Raw genomic sequence first — 15534 nt, forward strand, 5'->3', positions numbered from 1 at the left:
AATCTCTGACCCCTAAAATATAGAGTTAGCCGAATTCTGAGGAATATGGTTACCATAGTTATTGATCAGGAGAGCGGTTCAAAGTTTGAGCCTCTTAATTTTTGCGTATTTCGCCATATCTCAAGAAATTTTTAAGGGAATTGAAAATATTTTGCACCCAATTATTATAATTTAGTACGCGTTTATCTGAAGATAATTCCATGCAAAATATAACTTTTAATAATTATTTTTTATTACTTTATGTAATAATGGTTCAAAAAATCTTGAACAGTAAGGTGGATAATTTTTTCGTTCTCTTGAAGAATTTAATACTACATGGCAAAATAAGAAATTTAAGCGAAATCAATCGAATAGTTCCTGAGAAATTGAATTTTAAAAATACAGGTTCGTTAAAATATGATAGATATGGATTTTTCCAGATCAAACTATGGGAACCATGTTTCCTAAATTGTGGCCACTCCATATATTTTGCTGGTCAAAAATCCGCATTTGTAGTAAAAAAGTTATGTTTATTCAGACAAAGTACGTTTTTGGGTCTGATTTCGTAACTTAAAATATCGCTTACGTTAATAAATTAGCATATTAAAAATCACCCTCTCAAACCACTAAGATTGAGTCCTAGAACGTGAAGATTAGATAATTAGTTTAAAAGTTATTCAGGGTGATCCATTTTTAATTTTGCGCACTGTTCATTTCTATAGTAAAAAATCTAATGCAATCCTAATCTCTCAATATTTTTAACAAAAGAGTGATATGATTTATTAATTCGTGATATGATCGTTTTAACCTCAGTGCCGGAAACGTCCTATATTTATCCCGGAAGATTTTGAGAAAATCAGATACCCCAAAATGTACTTTATTTACGTATAATTTAACAGTGTAATTTCTTGATATGAGATTCTTTTAAAGTCTAAAAGCATAATATTTTTACTATGCCCAATAATGTGAAATAATTTTTGTGCATTTCGTTGTGCAATCCGATCCTTCGAGTCCGGTGCTCGGTTTTCAAAAATTATTTGATATTCAAATAAAATAGATAAGAACTCATTTTATTAAAGCATGCCGAAAATTCGCACTCTAGATTTAAAATTTATCAGCAATGAAAAAAGATATTCATATGAAAGGGTACTTATTGCTTAAAAATTATAAGAATATTAAGCATCAGTATTGCATCTAGAATATTATATCTAGAAATTTATACTTGAACAAATCGTAATATAAATTTACGAGCAAGCTAGAAGATGTTTAATGCTATAGAACAAAAATAAGTTTAAACGATACAAAAAACTTCCGGCAGTTACAAAGTGTAAAGAGTATGTTTAAAAATTAATATATTATTACGATAGGTTACTCGTATTTCGATAGGTTACTAGAAAATAATTGTAATATAAAAAATTATATCTATGATAAATTATAAACTAAATAACTAGCAACCACTATTATAAACTAATGCTGAAATCATTAGGTAACAATCAAAAAAATGTTTAAAACATCTTTAGATGATTTTTAAGATTCCATTTACGTGCAAGCGCTACATATAGTTATTTCGTTAAATTATTAGTAAACTATTAAAATTATTAAGTTTTTATTGATTTGAAAATAATTTTTTGGTGTCTTTTAAAAAAATAATGAATTTCAAGAAATATTGAAGTTTTGGAAAATTATTGAGGGGGAATGTGCCCCCTCCCCTCAGAAGCTATGCTTCTAAGAACTCAGTTTTTGACAATTTTCTACATGAATACAAGGCGTACTTTTTCTCTGAGTGAGAATTCATATTCATGCTGTCTAAAAGAAACCAGGCCTATAGACGTTCATGTGAATATTTAATAGTAAATTATGGATGTAAAACGAGCTGTTTGCTTATACGTGAATCGCTAGAAGCGCGATCGCATGCAGTGAAAGAGCTCTAGAAAATAGAACAATTTTACTTTTTTTTTCTTTTTATAAATTATGGTTCTATTCGAATTTATGTCAATCTCTGTGGGGAAATCAGATTGTTATTGTAGTTTATTAACGTTGCATTAGAGCTGCATAATTGGCGTTGATCTGGGAAACATTCCTGAGGATGATCCGAAGACATACCATAATAATTTTGATTCTCTGCAGAGTGGACTGAGGCAACCATGAAAAAACTGTTTAGGGCTCATTTCTTCCAAAATTAAAAGTTTCTACGTTTATTCGTTTTCAAATTAGGAACAGAAAATAGATTGTATCTCGACTTTTGGAGGATAGTGTGCGTGCTGGGGCTCCAGTTTGCTCCATTTCCATTTTTAACTCAAGTCTGTTTCCTGGTTTTCGCTTTATATATCAACCTTTTTCGCAAATGTTCAAAAGCAGCATTCTCATCTAATACTATTGCAGCACCTTCGAGGAAATATTAGTACCTGATTAGGGAAATATATTTTCCAGCGAAAAGCTCATTAATCAGGTGCCCTTTTTCTCTCGACTGTAATAGGAGTTTCAGCAACCGCATTCGGTGCGAATGTACCTTTAGATCCCCCTCCCCCCAACTCTCCATATTTAGTTTGTTGTTGTTGTTAATTTACGTCGCACTAGAGCTGCACAATGGGCTATTGGCGACGGTCTGGGAAACATCCCGGAGGATGATCCGAAGACATGCCATCACAATTTTGATCCTCTGCGGAGGGGATGGCACCCCCGCTTCGGTAGCCCGACGACCTGCGCGCGAAGTCGAGCACTTTACGGTAGCACAGTTTAACGAGGACCAATACCGCACACCCTCGGTCCCTACGCAGACTGATCCAAGTGGTCACCCACCCGCACACTGACAGCAGCCAGTGATGCTTGACTTCGGTGATCTGCTGGGAACCGTGTCTTAACGATCAGTCCACTGCGGGACCCATTTTTAGGATAATGTTATTTAAAACATCTCGAAGAAACAGCCAGGTTTATTCGCGATCACAATTGTGTGACAGATGGCACTTTCGAGCGTTAACGCTCCAAAGTGCCATCTGTCGAGAAGACCGGATCCATGTCTTGATCCTCATATTTTTCCTCCTTTTTTCAGTTGTATGGGAAGGTACTACGATATTTTCCCCTTCCATATTAATTTTCATATTTAATTGTTAAAATATATTGTAGAATTTCCAAGACGCTTTCTTTTAAAACTATGTTTAATGAACTTCTCAGTTTCTTAACTTATAAGTTTCGAATCTATTTGAAAATTAGGACAGAAACTAATGTTCTTCCTTTTCCTAAGTCTATCCTCACGCTTATGGTGAAAGCATACGAAATGCTGCCATAGGTAAAGTTTTTGGTGAAACAGCAATATTTCTCGGCTACGGAGTTCAGAAATGTCAACTTAGATTTATATTTTATCTTGTGTGAAGTGAAATGAAAAGGAGAAAAGAGCAGAAAAAAAGAGACTAGTTTTCCGTGATGATCTCCGCTGTTTGGAGCATTAGAGAAATTGGTTTCGAATCTCCCGTGTGTTAGTGTAACAGTAACAGAAATTAAAAACATATGAAACTCATGTGCCGAAAACAATGAAACACATAGGATTCACTTTTATGTAAATTGTACTTTTTGGTGAGTTAGAAATCTCATTTTTTCATTTTTATACATTAAGTTTTTTTTCCTTCTTTTTTTGAATTTTTGGTTGTTTAGTTTAATCAACTGCATTTGCTTATCTTATAACCTGCGTTTTTGACGAAAATCTTTTAGATTCTGGCATAAAGTTTGGGTATTCATTCAAAGTCCTATTAGTAAAGCATCAGGTGTTTCTGAAAACGCAGTACATATTGCAAATATGTTTTTTTTTTAAATGATATTTTAGATGCTTATGATTTGTTTATTGTTTTTGAACAATCTGTTTGCTAAATTTGTATGCTAGAAATGGTATCTATTTTCATCATCATCTAACTCTCGTTTTTATTGTTCTAATTTTGGTTTTTAAACTGTTCGGCAATGAAAACATAAACTTAATTCTTTGTAAAATGCATCTAACAAAGCTAATTAACTTGAATATTAAAATAATAGCTTATATTATGCTAATGGATTTTAAAGCTCGAACTCGAGCTTTTTATACTTAGCAGGGTAAGTAAGCAGGGGTTCAAGGTAATTACAGTATTATTATTATTGTCATCAGCTGTTTGCATTGAAACATATAAACTTAATTGTTTGTCAAATGTATCTTTCGCAACTAATTAATTTGAATATTGAAATCAACATTGACAATGCTGAATCTAATAAACATTAATAATGCTAAAATTTCATTTTAAGCATTCATAGGTTGGAAAGCTAAATGTTTGCTTTAAATGCAATTGAATAGCTTGTCTGCAATTTTTTTTATTTTTTACTGCCATTAACTGTTTGCATTGATAATGAGAAACTTTAATTTTAAGTTGGGAAGATTTCGTTTCATGATCTGTAGCAGAATAATCACTGAGCAGTGGCAACTTCCTGGCAGTGACCCTCAAGAAACTAAAAAAAAAAAAAAATGTTATAGAAGGATATCAACTCGAAGGGTATAATTCGTAGCCAGCCCCGGCCAATTATTTTTCAGGTTTTTTTTTAAATTTGCAAGTTTAAAATCCATTTATGACATTCACGATTTTAGTTGCTGCAGCAGATCACGATGTAAAAATATCCCTGTTATGTGAAATGTATCTAATAATTTTGAATATTATAAAGAAAACTTTTTGGTAGTTATAAGATTGGAGTCTTCATGGAGGGCCTGGGATCAAATCCACGAACTCTTGGACATGGGCCCAGTGCCCTACCAACCAGGTTATCCCGGCCCTCAATTAAGGCTTTTATAGTAAACACGTTAATGCTGGAAAGCTAATTGAATGCTTAAAATGTCAGTTTACTCTGCGTCTGCTCTGAAAAGGATAAACTTAGTTTGATGTCAAATGCATATTGCAAAACTAATAAATTTTGATATTTAAAAATTAGTTTATATTACTTAATATGTTAACAAATTCTATTACTGTAATTGCCATTTAAGAATACAAATGCTGGAGAGCTATTTAAATGCTTAAAAGGCAATTGCATATTTTGTTTATAATTTTTTTTCTTTTCTTTAGCGTCATCAATTGTTTGCATTGATAATTTTATGTCAAATTCTTGTGACACTGCTCATAAGTTTAAATATTTAAAAAGAAATATCTTATTTTATATAATATGCTAATCAATTTTAATGCTTGAAATATTATGTAATGTAATATTGTATCATACCAGGCCTGAACTGCTTCCTGAAAAGGACTTGCTTTTAACATTGATGCTAATGTGGAAAGCAAATCTTAATTCCTTAAAATAGATCTGAATGAATTGAATTAATTTTTCTTAATTTTGCTTTAATGCAAATATTAAATTACATTTCATAAGTGTCGACATAGCCCATTGTGCAACTCTAGTGCGATGTAAATAAAATACCTTCCTACCTACATTTCATTAGTTGTTTTTGACAAAATTACTTTATTTTTTAATATTTAATATTTTTTAAACATTTTCTGTCAGCGTTGCAAAAAACCCACCTAGTAAAACCCACCCTAAAGTGGGTTTTTATAAAATTGATTTCTTTTTTTATCCTCTGTTATAATAAAGAGCTATTCTATTAAAATATATGTGTAGTCTAGCCTAAAAGAATGAACCTATGGGGAAAAAACCAACAACAATCTGGAAAGAAAAATTATTTGTGGAATTCATGAAGAAAAATGTATAGGTTTCATATAAAAATCAGAATAATTTGAGTATAAATCATACTACAATAAAAGTAATTTCATATGGATTTTGATTCAAAATGAACACAGACAGAGGAAATACATTATAAATCATCAGCATTATAATACAATTTAGATTTGACTGTATGGCCATTGATTAGTCAGTGCCTTTGATTTGCTTTCTATGCACACAAAGTAAATAAATAAATAGAAAAAAATCCTCTAATATTTTTTAAGATTAAAATGTAAATAAAAAGTAATCTTGTGCTAAAATAAGTTTCAAATGTGTGATCTATGTGAGTACATGTAACATTTTGTATCGTGATGTCAAAAGAAACCTTTTTCAGACAATTTATTTGTATCCCCTCTGCAGAGGATCAAAATTGTGATGGCATGTCTTCGAATCATCCTCCGGGATGTTTCCCAGACCGTCGCCAATAGCCCATTGTGCAGCTCTAGTGCGACGTAAATTTACAACAACGACAATTTATTTGTATTGATTATTAATTTCACTTTAATTACCTATAAGTTAAGTCAATTTTCAAAATTAAACTTAATTATTAATATTAATATAAGCTTTTTTAAAATAAGGTACTTATCCCTGCCCACTCTTTTGCAAAAAACCCAATAAAACATGAAAAACCCAGATTTTTTGCAGCCCTGCTTTTTGTGTAGGAGCTCAAATTTCATTTGATGCAACATATTTATGGTTTTTAAAAAAGATATAAATGGTATTCTAGAGGTGCATCTATAAAAATATATTCTATAAATAGTATATCTAAAAAAGTAGTATTCTGGAGGTTGCATAATCTTTTTGAGTGTAGGGTCACTTGCACATCAGGTTGACTAATGAAGGGCCTCACGCATATTTAGTCATGTTGGCAGCAATTAATGATCATTTTTCTATTGAAATTGGTGTTCTAAGCATTAAATATTTTTATCAGTATAAACATATTTTTAGAAAATTAGATACTTTTAATTATTACAGGGTATCTGCACGCCTGGAAAGTCATGAGAAATCATGGAAAGTCATGAATTTCGGTATTGCACAAAATTTGTCATGATTTTAACTGTTTTTTTTTTTTAAACATGAGTCATGGATTTAGGTCACAGAAAAATCTAATTTTTAAAATGGAATTTACCCCTCCCACCAATTTCATGGTGTTCTGAATATCTGAATATGTAACAAAATCCTCACTCAGTCGTATTTTATTAAAATATGAAAGGTTTTTATCATGTTCTTTAAAAATTATGGTGTTCTTTCAAAAATGAATGAAAAAAACATAATTTCTAGAGCGAATTATCTTTTAAACTTCTGTGATTTCAGAATTTATGTTATTTATATATTTTTTATTTTATTATTTTAAAATCCTAGCTGAAGCAAGCTAGTCATTGGCGATTTTTTTTTAAATTCCAAAATGAGAACAGAAAAATCAGGAGTATTTCTGTCCTTTCAAATGAACAAGAAAAGTATCTTTAGAATATAATTCTGCTGAAGAAAAGAAAGAAAAAATTATTTGATTTTGTATTTTTTTCAGCTATTTTATTGCTTCAACTCTTTCCTTACTCTGTTTTTTAAATTTAAAATCTATACATATGAAGAAGCAGAGTATATTAGTTTTGGTTCTACATATCATTTCAATTAAGGTTATTATAATGCTTTTTTAAATTTATTGTTGTGTTTTTGTTGGAGAAAATAGTAACTTCGTTAAGTTATGAAAAATTCTTGGAATTTAGTCATGGAAAGTCATGAATTTGAAAATCTAAAGTGTAGCAGATACCCTGTTATTAGAATTCATTCACAAATTAAAAAAAGCTGATATTTTTTTAAACTTTTTGTTTCTTGCCTTTTTATTTATATATATAATATGTATATGGAGAAACGAGATACTATAAACTCTAACAAAAAAAAAAATTATACTCACAGAACAAAAGTGTAAATAAAGCTGCATGCATATTTTAATGAATAATATAAATTTTCACTAGATGTTTTAATTAAAGAAAATTTATAGGATTTAAGCAAAATTTAAATTCAAAACTATTATAGTACTTATTAAAACTCAATATTTATTTGGTATTATGCTATATCATTACTATTTCTTGAATCATTAAATGTTTTATGAATTTTTTAAAAAAGAGTTTTTTTATTTTTATTTTTACCTGAAAAAATCATACAAGCAACAAGAAATATAAAACAAAATTACAAACAGTGAGTAGTTTAAAAATTCGCTTTTCGATTTTTTTCATTGTTGTGATAACATAGTATCAAAATATCGGAATTCTTGATGACCCGTCCAAATGCATGGCGATGAGGTAAAAGTAACATATATTTAAGATGAAATATGCTCAAATAAATAGTATCATAAAATGATTATTTAAATGCGCGATTAGAAACTCTCATGTCGTAAAAATATCGTAGTTAAAATAACTGATTAAAATAAACTTACAATGAAATCTACATGAATTCGCGCTTACTTCAATTCGCGCTTCAGCGCGAATTGAAGTAATTATTTAAATGCGCGATTTAAAATTCGCAAGTCGTAATAGAATTCGGAATTTTAGAAAGCACGTGGGAATGCAGCGCAAAAACTGTCGGGGGAAAAAAAATGGTTGAAAAATAACTTAGATTTGCGATGAAATCGGCAAAATCAAAACCCTTCAAAAAGTGGTTATTTAAATGTTCGATTTCGAAACTTGCATGTCTTAGTAAAGTAAAAATACGAGATTTTCAAAATCACTTGCAAGAACGTAACAATAAGTGTCTTAAAAAAATAATTTAGATTTATGACGAAATTAGCAAAATTGAAGCTCGGCAAAAAGTGGTAAATTAAATGCGCGACTCACGAGTCGTAATATTGTACTAAATGTATCGGGATCTTAAAAACCATTGTTGTTATAAATGTCCAAAAAAAAAAAAAAAAAAAAACATGACTTGGATTTATAATAAAATCAGAAAAAGTAATGGGAGTCAAAAAGTAATTACTCAAATTTTCTCATTTGGTTTAATTAAACTTACTTCCCATTGCGAAATTCGAAACCATTTTTCATAAAAATCAAAGATTTTCTGTTCAAAAGTAACGTTATTTTTATTATTTTTTTTTCTTCAAATTGAATATATTGAAACTTATATTCCAAATACTAACATATATTATTAATAATTTCAAACACACCGAAAATAGTATTTTTAACACATCAAATTTAAACTTAGTAATTGCATAATGTATGGTTGGAACGCTATCGTAAACAACGTCTGGAAAATTATTCTATCTAGTTGGGAGAGAGAGATATTGCCTACTGAATGGAAGTTGAGTATTCTATGTCCAATACATAAAAAGAGGGGATGTATTGGACTGTCACAATTATAGAGGAATAAGTTTGTTATGCGTCGCCTATAAGGTCTTCTCAAATATCCTATTTGAACGTCTGTCTCCCATTGTAGACAGCGTCATTGGTGATTATCAGCGTGGCTTCCGCAAAGGAAGGTCCACAGTTGACCAAATCCTCACCCTACGACAAACTTTGGTGAAATGTAGAGAATTTGGAATAGAGTCCCATCATATATTTGTGGATTTTAAGGCGGCATATGACAGTATTAATAGGACTTAACAAAGAGGAAAGAGAAGTTATTAGCGAAAGGAAGAATCGAAAATAAGGTCCTACGAACCATCTTTGGTGCTATCCTCGATAACAACAACTGGAGAAAAAGATATAATTTTGAAATATATAAGATCTTTAATAGTGATGATATCATTAAATCTATTAAACTAAGTAGAATGAGATGGGCCGGTCATGTAGTGGAGAATGAGCCCAGAACGAACAGCATTAAGTGTCTTTAATGCAACCCCCTCCAATAAAAGGCCATGGGGAAGGCCCAAAAAAAGATGGAAAGACTGTGTGGATGAGGATTTCGCCATCATAAAAGTGAAGAACTGGAAATCAGTTTCTGGAAGAAAGGCTTCTGAGGAAAGCCCAGGCTCACAGAGGGCTGTCGTGCCAATGCTGATGATGATAAATTGCATTTCTACGGTCTACTTTTTTTTTTTTTTTTCTTAATTTCTTTCTTCAAGTTGAATTTTCGAACTAATTATCAAATTTTATTTTTTTTATTCCATTCTACTCTAATTATATTTTTTCTTCACATCTTCGTAGTCAAGTTTCTAAAGTCTTATAATTCTTGCTCTGCAAAAAATAAATAAATAAATAAAATTTACAAAAAAAAAAAGAAAATTATGAAATTTTAAAAAGCCGAAAAAGGAAAAGAAGTGATAAAAAATGCTCGTAAATCTTTAATAACTTTCGAACAAATTGAAAGTTCAAGCCAAAGTTCGTGTTCTGTTAACAATTCAAAATGGTTCCTTCAGCACCTTGAATTTCAACCCCTGAAAATTTTTTGTGTACTGCCAGTTAGTTATTTTTTACTACTAGTATAATTGTAAATAATTCTCACAATCAAATGTTAATTTAATTTCATCGTTCACATTTTTCTACGCACCATCTTAATTTCAAGTTCCTATGCGTTGCAAAACAATATATATCGTGTTTAATAGAGTGAGAATTCATTGATTTATAATTATTGATTAGAAAATATTGTTTACGTGCACCATATTTATTCAATTCCTACTATTAGATCATGTTCTCCCCCATATCTTGTTTAAATTTTCAAACGCCAATAAAATACTTTTTATTCATTCACTCAAGTTTAAATACATTTTTTTAAAACTTGTAGTGGATGATGTTAATGCAGTTTTTTCAAGCATTAATTCATTCATTAAATTCAAATAATTGATTTTAGTTTATGGGAGAAAAAATAGTACTTATTTAATAAAAAATAACTAAAATATTTCTCTATTGACCTACGTAGGAATTGACTTTAAATTTTTTTTTTATATTGCTTGTTTTACTTAACATTTAAAGCAAATATTATGTAGGTATACTGCCATTCCTTAAAAAAAAAAATGTTTTGTAAGCTCGGGATGAAAATAAAGAAATGCAAACAATTACATTATATTTTAATAAATGTAGTTTTACAAAGAAAATTCGTCACGACCCATGCTATTGTGAAACTAAAAAATTTAACAAAATGACCGCAGTTGTGTTCGCTCTGGCTAACAATTTACGAATGTTATTTATACTATTCTGCAGTTTCATTTCGATTAAGTAAACATTTTCTCAAAAATAAAGTACGACATTTGACGCAATTTACTTATTCTCAGCACTGTCTGTGTGCTCAGGCTCCTATTTTACTACACGTGGAATAAGTATTTTGCAAGCTGACATAATACAAAATATTCCGGAATCACTTAGTCTGTTTATTTTTTTTTTTTAAAATTTCCGTCAAATAATATTACTGCATCCTTGTGTCTTATTTTATCGAGCAATTCGTTTTTAAGTAGCTGTTGTGTTATTTTAATATTTTTCCACCATTGAAAAAAACTTTGTTTATTACAATTTTATCAATAAATCTTACTAAAAAAATACATAATTTTTTGCTTCACTTTTTTTCTTATCTAAGAATAAGGGGAACATATTAATCTATAACATGTCTCGCATAAAGTATTTTTGTAAATAATTACAGAGTTTAGACTGACAGAATCGTTGTCGTCGTCTTCTGCTATTAAGGCAGAGAGTGTGTGATTGTTCTTGTGTTCCAGTGGCGCCATCTATGGCTAAGAATTTGACTTCTGTCACACCCGTTTAATGGACGGATCCATTCATACATTCATTCATTCGTCTACAGATCGTAAATTTGGCCTGAACCAGAGAGCGATCAATCTTCGATTCAGTACCCTCAAAGGTTATTGTTTTGTTATGGGAACATGGATGACTTAGTGATCCGGCAGATTTAACGTGCCTCAGTCACGGGGAATCTTCGGCCAGCTGGATTCTAACTCCTGTTCTCACAAATTCGTGTTCAGCGCCCTGATAACTGGGCTATCCCGGTCCATTAGACAGAATTAAGGTTACAAAATCCATCTTTGCTGCAAATTCGTGTGACTGAGAATTTTTCTTATATAAGTTTCTGGTTTTAGCTCAAAACTGTTTTCAACTGAGGGCGGTGCAACTCATCAACTTGAAAATAATAAAAAAAAACTGGAAATCTGATCACAATTTATTGATAACTTTGGTATTTTGAGGTTAACTGGGCGCAAAGATCCGCAGTGGCTCGGGGAATAAAGCGTTCGCTTTTCAATGAGGTGAACCGGGTTTAATTCCCTGCGATGGCTGGTTCGCATCCGGCTTGCACCGATCACAGTGCTGACATGAAGTATCCTCAGTGGTTGACGGATCCTTGTTTCGAGGCGGCCCTGGTTAGAGTCCCTTTACCGTCAGGTTAACCGTGGAAGGTACTCGTGATCTTCCTCTCCATGTAACTCAAGTGCGGGTTAGTTCTATCAAAAAATCCTCCACAAAGGCAAATTTCTCCCAATGCTGGATCCAGGATTTCCCTTGTCTTCTGGTTTGGGTTCGAAATTACAAGGCTACGAAGTTGAACATCAGTAGTCTTAAACCCAAAAATAGGGTCTGATGTTCAACGCCGTTATAAAATAAAGACAACTGGACGCAAAGAAATTCCATATTTTTTTTAAACTTAATTGTTTTACTTTTTGTTAACATTCATAAAAAATAAATAAAATAAGTGAAATAGTAAAATTTATTAAAAAAAATTGGTGGAGGTCTATATTTTTTGGTGACTTTTTTGTTTGCACCCGGCAAACCGAAAAGTACCAAATCTTTCTTGGAATGGTAATCACATTTCGATATTTTCCAACTATACACCATCAGCCACTATCGTAATCGAAAAAGAAAAATAAGAAAAAACTTTTTATTAACATCAAAACGCAATAGATAAAAGTGGTGAATAAAGTATACAACGACATCTGTAGGAGGAAAATTTTGGAACAATTTCAGTATGTGTCTTGGCAAATAAAATTTATCTTGGTGGCCAAGGTAAGACTAGTTTCCTTTCTCCTTTTGTAAAATTTCTGAGATCAAACTTGGGGCTTTATTGACTAATTTAGTGACTAGTAATTAGTAAATTAAATTGCTATCATAGAAGTATTTTTGTTTTCTCTGGAAAACCATTTAAAGAAAGTGAATGTTGAAAAGCTGTATTTTGAAGGTAACATACACTACCCAAAAATAATGGAAGAGACACTTCGAATTTTTGACATTTTTCTTAATATATCTAGAAATACGTAAAGGATTACTTCAGAGATTTTTAGTTCATGCAATTTTTCATATTAAGCAATAAGATTTAAAGCTTTCAGGGGTTTGGGGACCGACAATAAATTACGAAAGAAAACAAGTATTTTTGATCACCCTATCCTAGAAAAATCAAGCAATAATCTTGTAACTTGTATCGATTACTTTAGTTGTTATAAACGTAAAAAGTTTTGTAAACCTGATTACATATTTATGGACGTATAACATTTTCATACAAAAAAAATTTTTTTTTCTTTTGCTTTAACTTAATAAATATTCAGTGGAGTCAAACAAACTTTGTGGAACAATTTAAAATTAATTACAAAATTATTTATTTAAAATTTTAGAAAAATCATTGAAAACTGCATGCGATAATTTAAAAAAAATTAATTGTGACTTTTATTGTAATAAGTTAGTTTTAGGATTAAATTTTTGTATGAAACAAAATTTATGTGACAATTCAGTTTATAAAATTTGAAGTAGAATATTCTTAAGGAATTGTTTATGCATCTAAATTACCCCTAAATGACCCTTGATAATTATTGCTTTCTACAGCTTAAGCTGCATGAAGGGTAGAATTACCAACGCTTTCATCTAACTTTCTTTCCAAGTGTTCTTTGCCACATGGCAATCTTCCTTCAGATGTGGGATGTTTGTTTACAGTTTATTAAAAAAAAAAAAAAAATTCTGTTCCTTCATCAACGCGTTATATTTATATATGAATAAATGCGCTAGGGGAAATAATCCGCGAACGGGTGCGTGTGGTCGGGATTAATCTTGAAGGGAACAAACTGATGAGATTCTTTATCACTGTGGATGCATATTTTTGGACACTGCCGAAATGTTTACTCTACTCGAATATGTTTATGATTTATGAACTCTTACTATTTATTCTCTTTCATCGAGTTGATGAAAAGTAGCGCTTTGTGAGATCTTGATAGAGATGGCACAAAATCGACATTTTGAATTAGTTCTTAATAGTGTTGTTCCAAACTCTTTCGCCAACGTTTCAGTTTACACAAAATTCAAAGCATGTAGATTGAAATTGGACAAAGAATAAAACAAGTAAGCAAAGAATGAGATTAAAAGTGTAACCTAAATTAATTGCATCATTTGCTAAACATCTATGAATTGCACAGAATTATTCTTTTTTTTTATACATACTTAACACTAAACATACCAACACTTAATCTCTACCTATTTCTATCATAATCGGTCAAATGATCGCACTTTATGTTTCTTGTTTGAATGTATGAAATATGGATGTTAGGAAGGGAATAAACTAGCAAAAACTTAATTATAATTAAACAAAATTGTATATTGCCAATTTTTATGTATTACAAACACAAAGAATAAAGAATTTTTAATTCATTGTACATTTTCCGCAGACATATTTCTTCTAATTATTTTTTGTAACTCTTATAATTATTCTTATAATTAATATTATTTCTTCTAAGAACGTATGATGTCTTGATTGATTCGACATTTTTCTGGGTAAAAACTAACAGTTAGTTAGAAATGAAGTAAAGCTATCCAAATAAAATATAAGCTGCTTACCAAAACATTTAGTTTTTGTCACTCTTTCTTACACAAAAATACCAATCTAAAATGTTAGGTACTTTCTTGAAATTTAAATTCACAATTATTCTCATTGAACTCACTACGCAACAGTCTTTGCAGAAATCTGCAACTCATCGAATGCAATACGTTGAACACGCATTACATCGTAATTTATGATCTGATAACCTTATACAGCAATAAATTGTTCTCCCGGTCAAATGACCGGTAGTTGTAGAAATAGGTATACGGCAAGTATTACTCGAAACAAACGAAATACAAAAAATTACAATAGAATATTAACTGTATATAATTGTTAGAAAAAAGTCACAAAAACGATAAGATGATAAGCGCAAAAGTTCTTAAACGGTCATTTGACCGGTTATGGTATGTTTAGTGTTGAGCACAAATAATTTTATTAAAATTCTTTATGAAGAAAACCGAGCTGGGTTAAGGCTCTGAGTTGTCATAATCATTATGACAACTCAGAATTTTGTAGACATAGAATATAAAAAACTATTGGGTTACAGTGCTACGCGGTGGTTAGCGTTACGACCAGCGCGTGTTTGAAATATTTCCTGCGTTAAAATCGTATTTTGCGTCTAATGAAAAAACTCCGACAATTGGGTATAATATAGCCTACGTCACAGGTTGTGTTGTTCCTCCTAAATTTAACCCATGAATGGCATTTTCTGCGAGCCTAACTTCAAGCCACAAATAAACAAACGAAGTGTTCGATCGTTTAAATAGCTGCTCGCCAGATTTTATTGCATTATAAAGAAAAGTTATTGAAACTAAATACAACTAAATAAACAACAACAACTAAAACAAATAACAACAACTACTAATAACAATAACTAAATAAACAACAACTAAATTCCATTCGTTTAGCATTGCGTCATATGTTGTTCCTACTAAATCGAAGTAGTTGTGTTTTTTTCATATTATACCCAATTATTAAAAATTATTTTGAGAATCCTGAAACCGAATCTTGGCTTTTCTTTCTCCAAAACGTGTCGTCAATGTTTCATAACACGGTTTTAAAGATAGAAGGACAGGATATTTCTATGTTGGAAACAAATATCATTTA

The 15534-nt window shown here is 30.7% G+C and overlaps 1 protein-coding gene across 1 annotated transcript in view; it reads left to right on the plus strand.

The window, feature by feature from the left end:
* Positions 1-3357: 3357 nt before the first annotated feature.
* The window catches only part of LOC107442066 (poly(rC)-binding protein 3), a 67445-nt gene continuing 55268 nt past the window's right edge, over positions 3358-15534 (plus strand). The window contains exon 1 of the mRNA XM_016055529.3: positions 3358-3549. The gene's annotated coding sequence lies outside the window, so the exon portion shown is untranslated. The remainder of the gene's footprint in view (positions 3550-15534) is intronic.

The sequence above is a fragment of the Parasteatoda tepidariorum genome, chromosome 6 (genome assembly GCF_043381705.1).
Source record: "Parasteatoda tepidariorum isolate YZ-2023 chromosome 6, CAS_Ptep_4.0, whole genome shotgun sequence".
Taxonomy (NCBI): Eukaryota; Metazoa; Arthropoda; class Arachnida; order Araneae; family Theridiidae; genus Parasteatoda; species Parasteatoda tepidariorum.